Consider the following 17,749-nt stretch of genomic DNA (forward strand, 5'->3'; position numbering starts at 1 on the left):
CTCCAATGCTCACGGGCACTGGCCGTCGCGGCTGCTTTGTTCCCCGCTCCAACCGGCTCCAATGCGCACGGGCACTGGCCGCTCGCGGCTGCTCCTAAAGCCGCTCCAACCGGCCCCAATGCGCACGGGCACTGGCCGCTCATGGCTATTCAAAGTCGGACTCATTGGAGTCAACGACTGTTAGTTTTTTGCTTCGCTCTACCGCCCGGCCGTGGCCGGTGCGGGAGCGAAGTCGGGCACAGCTGTTCCCATTACAGGAGATTGGCGTGCCGTTGGCTGCTGCTGCCGGCTGCCCGCAACTCCGCGGTTCTCCCCCGCCAGCTTTTCCGCAGCCTTCGTGGATCTGGTCCATGTCTCCACCTGTAAGGTAAGTGGAAGGAACGCAGAGTCTCCTTACCTGCTGTTCCCGACTTTCAAATTCTGGAACGCAGAGTCTCCTTACCTGCTGTTCCCGGCTTTCAAATTCTGGAACGCAGAGTCTCCTTACCTGCTGTTCCCGGCTTTCAATTTTTGCCGCTAAGGGGAACGTCGTTCCCCCGGCTCTGACTCGTTGCAATGCGTGTAGCGACATATGACACGCATGCGTCCTGGCGGAGTTCTTCACGTAGTCACTCACGTGACTCCGAAGTAAAATCTGATGGAGGACCTGTGTTTGGGATCTTGGGGTCTAAGAGGCACTGACTGTGGAGAAGTATCCAGCAAATGGCGTGATTGACTGGTGTTCAGAGCTAAAGTAAGTGGACAAGGACATGGCAGATGCAAGATAAGATGGGAAAATGTGTGAGGTCATCCACTATGGTAAGGAAAATGTAGAAACATATTTTTTAAATGGTGAGAGAATGAAGGATATTACTATTTAGAAGTATGGGGGGAGGCTCTTGCACATGGCTCAGCAAAAGCCAATGTGCAGACACAACAGACCACAATGGTTTATTATCCTTTAGTGCAAGAGGACGAGAAGATGATAGTTCATAAAATCATGAAAGGAATAGATCGGGAAGATGCACACAGTCTCTTGCCCAGAGTAGGTGAATTGAGGACCAGAGGACATATGCTTAAGGTGAAGGGGAAAAGATTGAATAGGAATCTGAGGGGTAACTTTTTCACACAAAGGGTGGTGGGTGTATAGAACAAGCTGCCAGAGGAGGTAGTTGAGGCAGGGACTATTCCAACATTTAAGAAACAGTTAGACAGTCAGATAGGACAGGTTTGGAGGGATATGGACCAAACGCGGGCAGGTGGGACGAGTGTAGCTAAGACATGTTGGCTGTTCTGGGCAAGTTGGGTTGAAGGGCCTGCTTCCACACTGCTTCACCCTATGACTCAATGGCTCTTAAGGCTTCTCACTGAATTATATAGTGCCCGGTTAAGACTGCATCTGGAATATTTTTTATGTACAGGTCTGGTCTCCATGACATGTGTAGGAGGAAGAGCAAGAGCGGTTCAACAAGTTTCCTGAGATGTGAAGTTTGTGCTTTGAGGAGAGATTAAGCTGACTTGCGTAACATTCTCTCAAGCTGAGAAGAATGAGAGGTGATCTCATTAAAACATGCAAAATTCTTTGGGATAAATGGATGATGTTTCTTCTGGCTGGGTGTCATGAACCAGGGGTCACCGCCTCAAATAAAAATAAACTATCCATTCAAGATTGAGCCAAGAAGAAAGTTATTTACCGTAGGTAAAGAATCTTTGAAATTCTCCACCCAAAAGGCTCAGTGACTGAGTATATTCAAAACAGAGGCCGATAGACTTTGGACTTTAGGGAAACCAAAAGTTACTGGGGAAAGTAAAGTGATACTGAAATGATAAAATCAGCAACAATTATATTTCTTACACTCCCTTATGACATAGAAAGAAGCCATTCAGCATTCACTTTTATGCTAGCTCTCAGAACAATTCCAGCAATCCCATTCCTCCACTTATTGACTGGCAAAGCCGGCACAAAAGGCCGACTGGTTTACTTTGGCTTCTATTTGCTGTGTTCTCTGTCTGAGGAACTGTTTATGATGCAAATCATTTGCTTTATACTCCTTCTCTCTGCACAGATGTTGACTGACCAGCCGTTCATTTCCAGATGTTCTCAGTTCAGAATTCAAATATGTGCAGTAACTTTTTTGATGACTGAGCCTCTATTTGGGGGGTGGGTCTATGCGACCCTTTCTGTGACATTGCATCAGCAGAAAGGGTCTGTCGGCCCCTTTCTAAGAGATTCTATAAATAAACAGGGATGTAATGTTGAGGCTCTATGAGGCACTGGTCAGGCCACATTTGGAATATTGTGAGCAATTTTGGGCACCATATCTGAGGAAGGATGTGCTGGCTCTGGAGAGGGTCCAGAGGAGGTTTACAAGAATAATCCCAGGATTGAGTAGGTTAACCTATGATGAGCATTTGTCGGCACTGGGCCTGTACTCGCTGGAGTTTTGAAGAATGAGGGGGGACCTCATTGAAACATACAGAATAGTGAAAGGCTTGGACAGAGTGGATGTGGAGAGGATGTTTCCACTAGTGGGAGAGTCTAGGACTAGAGGTCATAGCTTCAAAATTGAAAGATGTTCTTTTAGGAAGGAGATGGGGAGAAATTTATTTAGTCAGAGGGTGGTTAATCTGTGGAATTCTTTGCCACATAAGGCTGTGAAGGCCGTCAGTGGATATTTTTAAGGCAGAGATAGATTGATTCTTAATTAGTACAGGTCAGAGGTTATGGGGAGGTCAGGTGAATGGGGTTAGGAGGGAGAGATAGATCAGTCAAGATGGAATGGTGGAGTAGACTTGATAGGCCGAATGGCCCAATTCTACTATTCCTTATGACCTTATGATTGTGTTTGGAGACTGTATGTTTGCGGATTTTTATTGGTACTGCTTTGTTATTGGTATTGGATGATGCAGCAATAAATGTTGTTTTGTGTGCTACCCAGGCAGATCATACTGTAGATGTGGACATCAGGTTGTGCAAACAAGAAAATAAACAGACAGTAAATAAATATAGTGTTGCACCCGCAGAGAAAGTGTAAATAAAAAAAATAAAGAATAAAGAAGGGGGGCCTGTAGATTGCAGATCTCAAAGTAGATTGAAAATTAGGAATTCATCCCTTATACAGTATATGAGAGGTTCATTCAAAAGTCTGATAACACGAGGGAAGAAATTGTTCTTGAATCTGGTGGTATGTGCTTTCAAGCACGTGTATCTTCTCCCTGATCGAAAGGATAGAAGAGAGATTGACTAGGGTGTGAATGTCCTTTCCTGCGGCAGCGTGAAAGATTGATGGAATCAGTGGGGTGTGGGGAGTGGGGGGAGCAGGGAGGAGGCTGATTTGTGTGATGGACTGGAGCATGTTCACAACTCCCTGTGATTTGTTGTGGTCCTGGGCAGAGCACTTGCCATACCAAGCTGTGAAGCATCTGGATAGGATACTTTCTACGGTGCAGCTGTTGAACTTGGTAAGAGGCATTGGCCACATGTTACTTTTCTTTAGCTTCTGAGGAAGTAGAGCCGTTGGTGTGTATTCTTGGCTATAGCATCGAATGTGGTTAGGCCAAAACAAATTGTTGGTGGTATTTACACCAGGAAACCTGAAGCTCTCGACCATCTCCACTTCAGCACCGTTGACACAGGCCGTGATGTGTACTCCACCCTGCTTCCTGCAACCCATGTCTAGCTCCTTGACGTTGCTTATCGTGAGAGAGTGAGTTTGTTGTCTAACACCACACCACTAAGCTCTCTATCTCCTTCCTGTATTGGTCTTCGAGATCGGCCCCTCTACGGCAGCGCCTATCTGCAAACTTGGAAATGGAGTTGGAGTAGATTTTGGCCACAGAGTCCTGACGGTAAGGGGTTGAGAACAGACCTCGCGGGACACCAGATTGTAGGGGGGGGTGGCGATCTCTGGGTGGGGGGCGGCGAGACGCTGTCTGCTTCTGTGTTGAGGTAGGTTTGGAGAAGGCGCGGGGTTGCGATCTAACTGGCTGCCGCTGAAGCTGTAATGCTGCTGAGCTTGTGACTGGGAGGTCACAGAGTCGCCTATCGGGCTGCCGCCTCGGAGTGAGAGCGATAGAGAGAGAGGGAGAGCACAGGGCTGGGTACGTGTGGGTTCGTCAAGGAGGACCCGGACGAGAAGTTTCTGGTGGAGAATACGAGCCGGCGGTGAAATGGAAGGTCCGTGCGCCAGGGTTTGATGCGGCGCTGAGTTGTCCTGGAGCCTGTGAGCTGTGTGTTGGAGAATGTGAAGTGGCGGCTCATTAAACACGGAGAAGGCGGAGGTGAGTGGCAGCGCCGGGTAGCCGGCTCACAGTCGCGGGCGGGCGGGCGGGTTTAAACTCTAATACGGACGGCTGCAGCTTCAAAGGAAAGTGTTTGAAACAAAGGTGGGCTTTTATTGTTTGAAGCGATCTGTGCACCCCCCCCCCCCCCCCCACCCCGGCTCTGCGTTGCCCCCGGGAGTCCCCGTGTGTCAGCTGCTCCACGTCCCGCGTCGAGTGGCTGGTTCGCCTGTCCCTGTTCCTGTCCCTGTCCCCCCGGGCGGAGCAGAGCGGCGGCTGCCTCGCCTACCCCGCCCGCTCGCCCGCAACATGTACCGATGCTCACGCCCTGTCCCACCACCACCGCCAGACACCCCCCCCCCATCCCGTCCCTTCTCGTCCACTCCCACCCCGGGCTGCCCGCAGTCTGTGGACCAGCGATGCACCGAAGCTGCCGAGGGAGTTCGTGTGGAGAGGTCAGACAAGGCAAGGAATCCCAGACAGATTTCACACAGGGGCAGAACACCCCGGCGAATGTGTGTGTGATAGATAGGGAGCATTTCTCCTCCTCGGATGTGCTGATGAAGCTGTTGCTGTGAAGCTGGTCAGAGATGTTCAAACAAGAACTTTGTCCAACATTGGAACCAACTCCGACTTTATTCTGCAACTTTGCTTCTTGGTGTGCGCTTTCTAACTGTGAGTGTTTCCTATTTTAAATCCGGTGCCTTTTATGTTACCGACTAATTATTTTGTTTTGAGAGTTTGGAACTTCTGAAGACACTTGCGATCGCGTTATGTGGTCTAAACGTAACGTCTTTCCATCTTTCACCCCGCCCTACGTAAAGGAAGAATTTCGTTGTTCAGTTTCGGGCCATATATGACAATAAAACACTCTTGACACTTTTCTAACACACGGCGCTGTCCGGACCCTTGAATTATACCCCTGTAGATTCTGTCAATTTGTGGCCTCGCCTTTATCACCGCAGACGTGATATCTACAACGTGAAGATGTAATTCAAATTAGACATCACGTGTAATTTAAAATGGGTGATATTAAATGTATCGGCCACGTTTCATGATCAAGATAATTGGGGAAAGTATTAAAAAATTAAAGGGTATAGAATATGAAAGTAATATTCTTTCGGGACTAAAACCTTTTCCATATTCTAATGCAAGATGTAGAATACAAAATAATTCCTTATTTCACTTCAGGTCTGATCACTTGCTTTGATATCGCATGGTAGTTATTCCCACTTCTCTCGAATAGAACAAGAAATAAACACAAGCTCTGATCAAGATATGAACGGAAGTTTAGGGAATTGTTATGTTTTCCGAAATAACGTATTATTTATTGTCTGTTCCCGAGTGCGTGAGGCGTTGCCGATGCCTTCTCGGAGATGATATAGCGTTAAACAGCCAAGGGTACACATATGTGTATTATGACCCGGTAAAATGAGCTGATTTATTGTAATTTGCCGGGAAATTGACATCATCGTCGTGAAGAATGTTTCATTTTTTTTTTAATAAGACATCCGATTGAACGAGGATTTCTTGGGAGTAAATATTCCAGGTTTACAGCGAAGTCGCTGTTAAATTTGCATCGATACGTAGCGGCAAAGCATTCAGTGCTCACTGTTGTACTTAAAGACATTCCTGAAGGATGCCTAAGCACGGTCCATCCACTGGTAACTGCTGGCGATTCGCTATGTCTCCGCTGGGTGCGCTATTTAGCAACTTTTGCAACCCGAGACATCAATGACCTGATGAGAATGATGCTGTTCCTTCTGTTGTCTTGTGCTTTGTGACATGAAATGAAACCAATTCGTTAATGGTGTACAAACTATCATTATTGCATAACGACTCCCTGCCTTTTAACAAGATAATTTTATATCTGTCGATTACTTCTGTTCATAAGTTACGGAGCAGAATTAGGCCATTCGGCTCATCAAATCTACTCCACCATTCAATCATGGCTGATCTATCTCTCCCTCTCAAACGTATTCTCCTGCCTTCTTCCCATAACCATATGTTGAGAAACCTGCTCGGTTGTTTAAAAATATATATGATTTAGCTTTAGGTATTTCAGCTTCCACCAAATTTCTCTGTTCTAAACGACTTCTTTGCTTGATCTTTTTTTTGTTAAAACTTTACTTTTCTGCTTGTAAGAATGTCTCTGAATGTCTGCCCAGCTGCTTAGTGCAATCACTGTGACTGGACATCAGATTTTCATTGAAGAGAAGAATGGGAAAGGTGAATCTGGTCAGAGATTCACAGGTCTTTAGAGAAGATTATTTTGAGGTTATTTTGGGGGCGATTTTCTTTGTAGTTGACCACAATGTCTGGACCAATAACTATGTTAGTTATTACACCATTTTTAAACTTCTGCTCCCCAAGATAAAGCTTATCGAACAGCTTCCATAAGGTCATAAGTGATAGGAATCGAATTAGGCCATTCGGCCCATCAAGTCTACTCCATCATTCAATCATGGCTGATCTATCCCTCCTAACCCCATTCTCCTGCTTTCTCCCCATAACCTTTGACACCTATACTAATCAAGAATATCTCTGCCTTAAAAATATCCACAGATTTGGCCTCCACAGCCTTCTGTGGCAAAAGTTTCCACAGATTCACCACCCTCTGATTAAATAAATTCCTCCTCATCTCCTTCCTAAAAGAACGTCCTTTAATTCTGAGGCTCTGATCTCTAGTCCTAGATTTTCGCACGTGGAAACATCCTCTCCACATCCACTCTATCCAAGCCTTTCACTATTTTGTATGTTTCAATGAGGTCCCCTTCATTCTTCTAAACTCCAGGGAGTACAGGCCCAGTGCCGACAAGCGCTCATCATAGGTTAACGTACTCATTCCTGAGATCATTCTTGTAAACATCCTCTGGACCCTCTCATTGTTCTAAACTTCTAAACTCTAAACTTCTAAACTCCAGCGAGTACAGGTCCAGTGCCAACAAATGCTCATCATAGGTTATCCAATATTTTGATATCCAATACTTGCTTTCAATGGAGTTAAATGTAAAACGCCCCTGTCACTGTAGATGAGTAAATTATGTCAATGATGGGACATGAACTGTAAAGATTCTAAATCTTTGTATGAATACACAAGATAATGCTGAATAAACAATATGGGAATTGAGAATTGTAATCTTTGGTTAAAATGGCCAGTCTGCTTAGTTGATTTTCAGCCAAGGATTTTATTTAAACCATTCTTTGAGGGTGGCACAGTGGTGCAGAAGTAGAGTTGCTGCCTTACAGTGCCAGAAACCCAGGTTCGATCCTGCCTACTAGTTGCTGTCTGTATGGAGTGTGTACGTTCTCCCTGTGAACGCGTGTTTTTTGTTCGAGTGCTGAAGTTTCCTCCCATGCTCCAAACATGTACCGCCTTGTAGGTTAATAGGTTTTGGTTAAATTGTAAATTGTCCCTGGTGTGTAGAATAGTGTTAGTGTACAGGGTTATCACTGGCTGGTGTGGACTAGGTGGGCGGAAGTGCCTGTTTCCGCGCTGTATCTCTAAAGTCTAAAAACTATGTGTCTCTTTAAAAAAAAAATCTGAATATTAATTGGAAATTATCTGCACCATGTTAGACCTAGGATCGGAGGTTCAAGTCTAGAAGGAGTTGGTCTTATTTATTTCCCACTTGGCATTGAAGGTGACCTTTAATCACTGCCTTTATGTTTTACTAAATAGATCCTCCATTAATAAACGGATATTTTGCCAGAGGGTTTGATTATTTTTAACGTAACTGTAGCATCCGCAAATATATTTCCAGCTTCTCTTCCTCGGTTTCTTGTAAGTTTTATCAAGCCCCTATCCTATGATACAAGAATACACTTATGATACACTTATCCACTTGTTCAAAATGTCATAGTACAGTACATTCAATTCAATTGTTTTATGGAGTTATAGAGATACAGAGCATGGAAAAAAAGACCGTAAATATGCTAATCCTAACCCTTTGTGTCCTCCCTACATTCTTATCAACTAGCCCTGGATTCTACCACTCATGACCACACGAGCAATTTACAGCAGCAAATTTACCTACCAATTGACAAGTCTTTGGAATGTGCAAGGAATCCGCAGCAGCCAGAGAAAACCCATGCAATCACAGGAATAATGTGCTACTCTACACTGACAACACACAGCATCAGGATTAAACCCAGGTCTCTGGCCTTGTGAGGTTGCGATGCCTCTATCTGTACCACCATGCAGTTCATTCATCTTTGAATCTCTTCCCAGCCTAGAATGCTACTTCCACGTCTGATTGCTCCAAAGCATTCTGGAATGAATCACTTTGAATCCCTTGCAAGCCACAGCGAGAAAACTGTCTTCTCCTGATCTATGCCAAGTAGATTCACAGCACACATCCACACTGCCATGCACCTTGCTGTGAATCTTTGTGAAAATTTCTTGTGAATCTTACATTTGTTCCATCTGGTTCAAAAGCACCCGATGGATGGCAAGGTCTGATTTACAAAGCATCACTTTGTATATGGCACCACTGACAAATAGCTCCAGGAAAGTGTGTCCAAGCTGAATAGTTGGAAGCAGGCGATCATATCCTGATACTTCCTGTTATACAGATGAACAGAATTGGCATCCATCACCTTTCTTTGTTCCATGTACAACATTCTTTGAGTCTCTATCCTTGTTTGAAATTTTTCTTTCCCTATGTTTGGACTTTCTGACTCTTTCCCAGTCCCACTTAAATCTCTGCCAATTCCTTAGTAGTTTTAACCAACTCATTCCTTGTCTCTGAACTTTCTCATTAAAATGGGCTGTGCCTGTGGCCAGAATGGCTGCTATAGTAGGTCACCAAGAGTGACTGGATCTGGATCGATTGGCCAGGTGGGCGGAGGAATGGTTGATGGAATTTAATACAGAAAAGTGTGAGGCGTTGCATTTTGGGATGTCAGACAAGGGCAGGACCTACACAGTAAATGGTACGCCTTGGTAGTGTTGTAGAGCAGAGGGATCTAGGGACACAGGTGCATGGTTCATTGAAGGTCGAGTCGCAGGCAGATAAAGTGGTCAAAAAGGCTTATGGCATTTTGGCCTTCATCAGTTGGGAGGTCATGTTGCAGTTGTATAAGACGTTGGTGAGACTGCATTTAGAATATTGTGTTCAGTTCTGGACACCATGTTATAGGAAAGATATTGTCAAGCTTGAAAGGGTTCAGAAAATATTTACGAGGATGTTGCCAGGACTAGAGGGTGTGAGCTATAGGGAGAGGTTGAGTAGGCTGGGTCTCTATTCCATGGAAAGCAGGAGGATGAGGGGAGATCTTATAGAGGTGTACAAAATCATGAGAGGAATAGATCGGGTAGATGCACAGTCTTTTGCCCAGAGTAGGAGATTAGAGGACCAGAGTTCAAGCTGAAGGGGGAAAGATTTAATAGGAATCTGAGGGGTAACTTTTTCACACAAAGGGTGGCGGGTGTATGGAACAAGTTGCCAGAGGAGGTAGTTGAGGTTGGGACTATCCCATTGTTTAAGAAGCAATTAGATAGGTACATGGATAGGTCAGGTTTGGAGGGATATGGACCAAGCGCAGGCAAGTGGGACTAGTGTAGTTGGGGCATTGTTGGCCGGTGTGGGCGAGTTGGGCCGAAGGGCCTGTTTCCACACTGTATCACTCTATGACTTTATAACCAGAAAAACTACAAACTAGTTCAATCTGTTTCTGGTTCTGGGTTTATTTCATGACCATTGTAATGAGGAGCTTTCTGCTCCATTTTATGCCGGTATGCTGATATGATGGCATTTGGTCTTAAACCTTGAGCCCAGAGACACAAGACTAATAGCCCAGCTTTCTGGATTACTAGTCTGATAAAACAACACTGCCACTGTGCAAAAACTGTGCAGAATTTCATACTATAAAAGTGTAAATACTTTACAGAATTGGTTACTAATCTTTAATTATCAATCATAATCTGCTTTTTATCTTCATTAGTCAATAACATTTGTACAAGTCCTCCCCATGTTACGGCAGGGATGAGATTGACAGGGATGAGACCACAAGACATTGGAGCAGAATTAGGTCATTTGGCCATCGTGTCTGATCCGCCATTTGATCATAGCTGATCTATTTTTCCTTCTCAACCCCATTCTCCCGCCTTCTCCCTATAACCTTTGATGCCCACACAAATCAGGAACCAATCGGTCTCTGGCTTAAAAATACCCAATGACTTGGCCTCCACCGCCATCTGTGGCAAAAATTGGGAACTTGCCGCGTGGATACACTGGGGTTAAACCTGTTTCTTTCCTCGTGGGTTCAGAACATTTTATCATAGGTAGTTTGTGTACAAAATAGAAGCATCAAACAATTGCAAAAGTGCCAAAGAAAGAATCACATAGCTAAACCAAGGCATGAAGGCTGCAGAACTACTGCAAAGCTTGTTGGCATCTTCTCCTTTGGCTGTTTCCTGGGATTATGGCTGACAGGCTCCCACTGTGCTTGTGTTGGGTCCGCAGTGGTTCACGTGGTCAATGTGGAAGTGTACCCTCTTCCATAGATGGGGCAGGGGATGTCTGTGATAGCTGACCAGGTGGTAGTAACTAATTTGCAAGGATATGCGCACCTTTTGCCACTTCTGGGCCATTGCTGAGTTCATTATTTCTCCTACTTTAATACCCGAATGGTAGATACTGCGCCATTCCCAAGTCAGGGAGATCAAGTTCTGAACTTGCCACATTGAGACAGACTGGGATAAACTCGTATCTTTCCTAACCTGCTGAGAATCATTTTATCATAAATAGATTTAGTATATACAGACACGAACATTGAGTACCAAGGAAAGAATAACATTGGAATTCAAATCATGAAAGTTGCAGAGCCATTGCAAAGGTATAGCCACAAGTATTGATAGTAAGGTTTTTTTAGAGTGGTGCATTGGAGTGAAGTGCATTAGAGTGAAGAAGAATGCCTGTGATGTGAATGATGTGGGCACAATGATATACTAGGTATGCCAGTTAGAGATCACTACATGTGCCCTGTGAAGTAATCTCTGCGGTTGTTGCAAGATCTGAGAAGAAATCTTGACTGGAGCTGCATTTATACCTGTGTAATTCTAACCTCAACAAAAATCCCATTAAAGATTAATTGCACGGATGGTGATTAGGTAACACATTTCCCAACATTTAAATTTACAGTGACAGAGATCTACTATTGATGGTAGATGGATAATTTGATGAGGATTGGAATATTTTTTAATTATCAATATTCTGTATTGATGTGAGAACAGGAAGCTGTGACAATAAGATGAAACCTCATTGTTACATGAAAGTCTGAGATGAGTAATGTAACAATGGGTTAAGAAGCAAAGACAGTTTCCAATGATGCAAGTACATTTTTGGTCATGTTCATATTTATACTTTGGGTAAAAATTCAAGTTTTAAAAATGAATCCCTCTCTAATTCCTTCAGTAAATAAAAAGAAAACAAATTTCACCACAAAAGGCACCAAGCTTCAGCCTGACTTGCTATTTGTCGTCTATTGTTTTCTGTTTCTTGGGTTTTGTTTTTTTAGTTTAGAGATACAGAGCAGTAGTAGGCCTTTCAGCCCACCGAGTCTGCACTGACCAGCTGTTCCTGTACGTTAACACTATCCTACACACACTAGGGATAATTTTGCATTTATACCAAGCCATTTAACCTACAAACCTGTACGTCTTTGGAGTGTGGGAGGAAACCGAAGATCTTGGAGAAAACCCATGCGCTCATGGGAAGAACGAACAAACTCCATATAGACAGTACCCGTAGTCGGGATCGAACCCGGGTCTCCGGCGCTGTAAGCGGTGTAAGGCAGCAACTCTACCACTGCGCCATCAGGTCTTCGGGTTGTAGATTGTGGTCCATGTTGCCACACTTTTGGCCAACCATAAATTTCTGACCCTTAATCTGTTAATGCGTTTGAACTTTGACACTGCTTGTCTTTCATTTCATTCTCTTGCATGCCCACAGGTGCATGGCATGTATGTGTGATTGAGTCTATAGCGAGGCATTTTGATGATGTAAGCTGAAGGACATTCACGGAATAAGTGTTTAAAGTTGATGGGACTTCTGTATCATTTGGACAACCTATAGGATATGGAATTGTTGCCTATCTGGTACTAATTGGTCAGCAGATTTCTGACTTTGCTCCATGCTTTATCAAGCCTGGAAGGTTAAATTGAGTTGGAGTTAAGATGCCAGTGTGCACCTTGTTCTCTCATACAGACTTGCCATGAATCTAGCAGCAAAGTGCTGATGGGTTAAGGTGAGTGGTATACATTGCAACCAGCCACTCATCTCTGTGCAGAGGTTAATAGACATAACAATTTGATTCCGTACTTTATGTTTAATTTTAGGGGGTTAAAGATGTACAAGACATTGGTAGACAGATTAATTGATCAGTAACTCGGTGTTTTTCCTCATTTAATAGGGTAAAGACCTGATTAAAATGGTTTGTGGGTTTTACTTGTGAAGTTTAAGGCTTACCTGCACTATACAGTCTTCTCTGCACTCAGTCTTCTCTCACTCTGTCTCTGACTCTTGGGTATGGAGGGTTCTCCCCATTCTCCTACCTTCTCATCATAACCTCTGATACCTGTACTAATCAAAAAATAACCTCTGATACCTGATCTATCCATCTCTGCCTTAAAAATATCTACTGACTTGGCCTCTACAGCCGAATGTGGCAAAGAATTCCACAGATTTACCACCCTCTGACTAAATACATTTCTCCTCATCGCCTTCCTAAAAGAAAGTCCTTTAATTCTAAGGCTTTGACCTCTAGTCCTAGACTCTCCCACTAGTGGAAACATCCTCTCCATATCCACTCTATCCAAGCCTTTAACTATTCTGTATGTTTCAATGCTTCTAAACTCCAGCGAGTACAGGCCCAGTGCCGACAAGGGGGGTTGGACAGGCTAGATGCAGGAAGATTGTTCCCGATGTTGGGGAAGTCCAGAACAAGGGGTCACAGTTTAAGGATAAGGGGGAAATCTTTTAGGACCGAGATGAGGAAAACATTTTTCACACAGAGAGTGGTGAATCTCTGGAATTCTCTGCCACAGAAGGTAGCTGAGGCCAGTTCATTGGCTATATTTAAGAGGGCGTTAGATGTGGCCCTTGTGGCTAAAGGGATCAGGGGGTATGGAGAGAAGGCAGGTACAGGATACTGAGTTGGATGATGAGCAATAATCATATTGAATGGCGGTGCAGGCTTGAAGGGCCTAATGGCCTACTCCTGCACCTATTTTCTATGTTTCTAAATGCTCATCAATGCTTAACCTACTCATTCCTGGGATCACTCTTGTAAACCTCCTCTGGACCCTCTCTAGAGCCAGCACATCCTTCCTCAGAAATGGTGCCCAAGATTGCTCACAATATTCCAAATGCGGACTTACCAACGCCTTATAGAGCCTCAGTATTACATCCCTGTTTTTGTATACAAGCCCTCTTGAAATAAATGCTAGCATTGAGTTTGCTTTCCTTACTACTGATTCGACGAACAGAGTAACTGATGACTGTTGGGAATGGGATCATTCTGTGCAGCTGCCCGTGAGGTCAATGGTGAGCACCATTGGTTTGCGAACTGATCTCATAATCTGGACCATGATTTACATCCTGAATTATCATTAAAACAGTGAGGCCTAAAAGTGACCAGTGAAGGTGCGGAGTTAATCATAGCCTTGCACTTAATTGTTCCCAGAAGCTCTCGTGTGTTCGGTTTTGTAAAATGCACTCCAGCTAAAGAAAGAAGCCCTCAACCTTCTGGGAGGAATGTTGATTTAACTTTCAGAATAGTTCTACTCATTCAAATGCTAACCAGAATGTAACATTCAGGGAATTCATAATATGCTTAATTTGAAACTTGATGTGTGGTAACTATAACTGCTCGGGAGGGGAAAAAAATAAATATGGAATTATGCTGCCTCAATCCCTTCACCACAGGGGTTTTCCGAGTGACTTCCGAGTTGTTAAAGATTTATTGCTGGTATTGGTCAACAAACCTATTAACACTCTAATGAGACTATCATGGTGGTGAAATTCCTACCTGAATACACTGCAATATTTTATCGGCTAGAAATTCTGATTGAAAGCTGCATAATGACATCTCCAATGAGTTCCATTATTTAAATCTGTTTTTATCCTTCATGAATCTACAGAATTTGTATATTTCACCTATCTAACCATATCATTCATTCAGTAATCTGTCAGTACTGTTACTTAGCCAGGTTAGAATGCTCATTTAAGATAGACACAAAATGCTGGAGTAACTCAGCGGGACAGGCAGCGTCTCTGGATAGAAGGAATGGGTAACGTTTCAGGTCTAGACCGTTCTTCAGATTGAGGATGGAGCATTACAATGCTCATTTTCTCAGCTAGTTCCTTTTAACTTTTTACTTATCCCATCTTTTTTTAAAAAACTTTTTCAATCCATTCTCTTTATTCTTAGATAGATGGAACATGAAGACAGTCTCTTGGGTCTCATACCAAATTATTAATGGCAGCTTCAGAGCTTCAACATCGGCAGGAGACCCTTTAGTCAGGGGAGGAGAGGAGAAAAAGGGGCAAAAAAGGATGCATAGTATATTCTTGCACATCCAGCCGCATGACAATTAGAATTAAACTTCGCCTGTCCTGATAATGCATCAATATTGCAGGGGATTGAGCAATTTTTATCCAATTTCTCCAAAAACTTACAGTTTCTGTTTTCACATTTCCTTTCATCCCTTTTCCTGCATATAATTTATTTAACCTCTTTTTTTTTAAATTGGTACTTATCCATTCAGTTTAGTCTTGATGGATTCTTTGAAAGTACACATGTCCTTCAGTAGTCTACAGAGAATAAAAATGCTCCTGGAAATTGAAGTCATTAATAGCGTTATGTAACTCCAGTGCATTTTGAGCTCTGGGTCATGTAGAATGGATCATGCAGCCCTTTTTATACCTGTTTTTATACCTGTGTTTATACCTGTACTTTAGTGAGTAGTTTCATGAAGAACAGATGGAATGTTTTTTTTATAAACATGGCATCACATAAAGCAGTTATTATTTAACCCTAAATTAAATGTGGCCTTACAACAGACAACTTTGAACTGGTATTGAAACACAACATGTTCTTTCAGTCTATTTCCTTTCATCTTTTTTCTTTTATAAACTTTGAATGGCATGATTTCATTAGCCATTTCATCATGTCTTTGTAACTGATCATCCCAGCGATTGCTCTCCCTTTATCTTTAAACATTCTATAACAGTAACAAATGTGACGGTGTTACTTAGGCTGTTAACTTTTGTTGCTGTATAAATGTCAAAACTGCAATAAAACTAGAAAGACACATCAGGAGTCTTTGTGTCACCATTTTCCACTTTACATTAGTCCTCTTTGAACAAACAGGTCAAAATGAACAAAGAATATGGAAACAGTTTCCCTTTTGAGGAGGCAAAGAAGAAAAACACCACAAATTATGTTATGACTCTGCTTGATCAGTATGGCATGTCTCTTAATTTTTCTCATTTACACTTTTGAATCCCTAGCAAAATTGATACCAAAATGTATTGTTATGATTTGTCTGAAGATACTGCACTCCCATTCTTTCCCATGGACTATCTAGGTTCATCATTGTCTAACAGTATCCTAGTGTACAATTGATGCGAATGTGCCCGATTTAAATTCCTTGTTAGTTTGAAAAATCCTGCTACTCCGAATGTTCTGGAAGCAGGGGAAGACGATTAATTCTTTGTGCTGCCTATAGTTTCAGAAAAATCTAAATTTAACAGCAAAATAATCTTAATTTTAGTTACAGTTTAAAAGCAGTAACATCTGCTTCTAGTTAATGGCATTTGCACAGACAAAAATCTACTAGGCTGTGCTATCAGTATTTATATAATTATATAAAATTTATATATATCTTTTATTTTTGTTGTCTGTCCCTGACTTTGTTTTTTTATTTATTTGATTTGATTTTTTTACCTAAGCAGAATTTTTTCAAACTATCTGCTGAGGGAAGCAAACTGCTCAGCAGGCCAGGCAGCATCTGTGAAGGGAAATGGACTGTTGATGTTTCAGGCCTGGCAGTCCAGAGGAAGGGTCTCAACCCTAAACATCGACTGCCCATTTTCCTGCACACATTCTGCCTGGCCGGCCGAACATCTCGAGCAATTTGCTTTTTCCTGAAGATTGTGACATCTGCATTCTTCTGTGTCTCTCTTTCTCAAGACTGCATCATTAACTCTTGGTTAACAGAAATGATGTAAAGCATGGAAAATTACATCTGGGTTCATTTAATCTTGCCATAAAGCAGAAAGCATTCGTCACTAATAATTGCTGTGTTTCTGAGCTACTGCCACCTTTTAAAATATGTTGTGAGAACATCTTATCATATTTTGCAAACTATTTGCAAAAATATAAACTATGAGAAATGTTTTTGCGTCAGTTGCTCACCAGACAAAGTTGTTTTTTCTCATTTGCATAATATCTGCATTTCATTCATCTTGCAATTTGATGTAAGGAGATTAGGCCACGAGGCAAGTTTATCTATATTTATTTTGGAAATAGCTTGCTTTTTCTTTTGAGAAAACCTCTAGTTTTGTTTCCTGAGGCTGTCATTAGAAAACAGTCACAGATAAATCCAATGGGGATTTCAGAGGGAATGACTGTAGGGTTTAGAGTATGAAACCCATTACTACAGGGTGGTTGAGGTGATGAGCCATCAATACATTCAGGGAAAAGCTGGATAAATATGTGAGGGAAAAGGGTAGGAGTTGGATGTAGAAGAACAGGGGAAAGTTTTGTGAACCATAGACTCTGGCATCCATCCACTGGGAGTTTGGCTTCTATGTCATTAATACATTATTCTCACAATTAATTCCAGAATTGTTGATGTATGCAGTCATTAATACTGGAAACATTTGGTTTTTTTTTAAATAGTGGACAGTTGCTTTCAAACAAAATTATTTGTTAATCTTTCCCAAGATAATCAGTTTTCAAATGCTCATTACCCAATCTTGGAAATTTGTGTAATTTGATCATTTGCCTTGTTCATTCTAGCCCAAATAAGGAAAAAGCATTTGCCTTAGTTGGGCTAAAATTAGCTTGGATGCTGCCAGGTTTGCTTGGAGCTATTGTGCAAGTGACACCATCTTCAGCATTCTGTCTGCATGCATAGGACCTGAACTTGCTGGCTTTTATTTGTCAGTGATTTCTGAATGGGCTTCAATTACACATATGATCTCAGCAATAGAGCACGCAGGACCCCAGCATTTCACATTGGGGAATCTGCTATCTGAGTCTGAACAGCAAGTCCTTCTGGATTAAAGATAGACACAAAAAGCTGATCAGACACCATCTCTGGAGAAAAGGAATATGTGACATTTCAGGTCGAGACCCTTCTTCCTTTTCTAGTCCCATTCCTTCTCTCCAGAGATGCTGCCTGGTCCGCTGAGTTACTCTAGCTTTTCGTGTCCATCTTCGATTTAAACCCGCATCTGCAGTTTCTTCCCACACAGTC

General features: G+C 42.7%; 1 protein-coding gene across 6 annotated transcripts in view; it reads left to right on the forward strand.

Annotated features, from left to right (window-relative positions):
- Positions 1 to 3,341: 3,341 nt before the first annotated feature.
- Positions 3,342 to 17,749, forward strand: part of chst15 (carbohydrate sulfotransferase 15) — an 82,983-nt gene continuing 68,575 nt past the window's right edge. The window contains exon 1 of one of the 6 annotated variants that reach the window (XM_033033755.1): positions 3,342 to 3,441. The gene's annotated coding sequence lies outside the window, so the exon portion shown is untranslated. The other 5 variants (XM_033033758.1, XM_033033756.1, XM_033033753.1 and 2 more) reach the window with 5 other exon arrangements.

Source organism: Amblyraja radiata, chromosome 15 (assembly GCF_010909765.2).
Source record: "Amblyraja radiata isolate CabotCenter1 chromosome 15, sAmbRad1.1.pri, whole genome shotgun sequence".
In the NCBI taxonomy this organism is placed as follows: Eukaryota; Metazoa; Chordata; class Chondrichthyes; order Rajiformes; family Rajidae; genus Amblyraja; species Amblyraja radiata.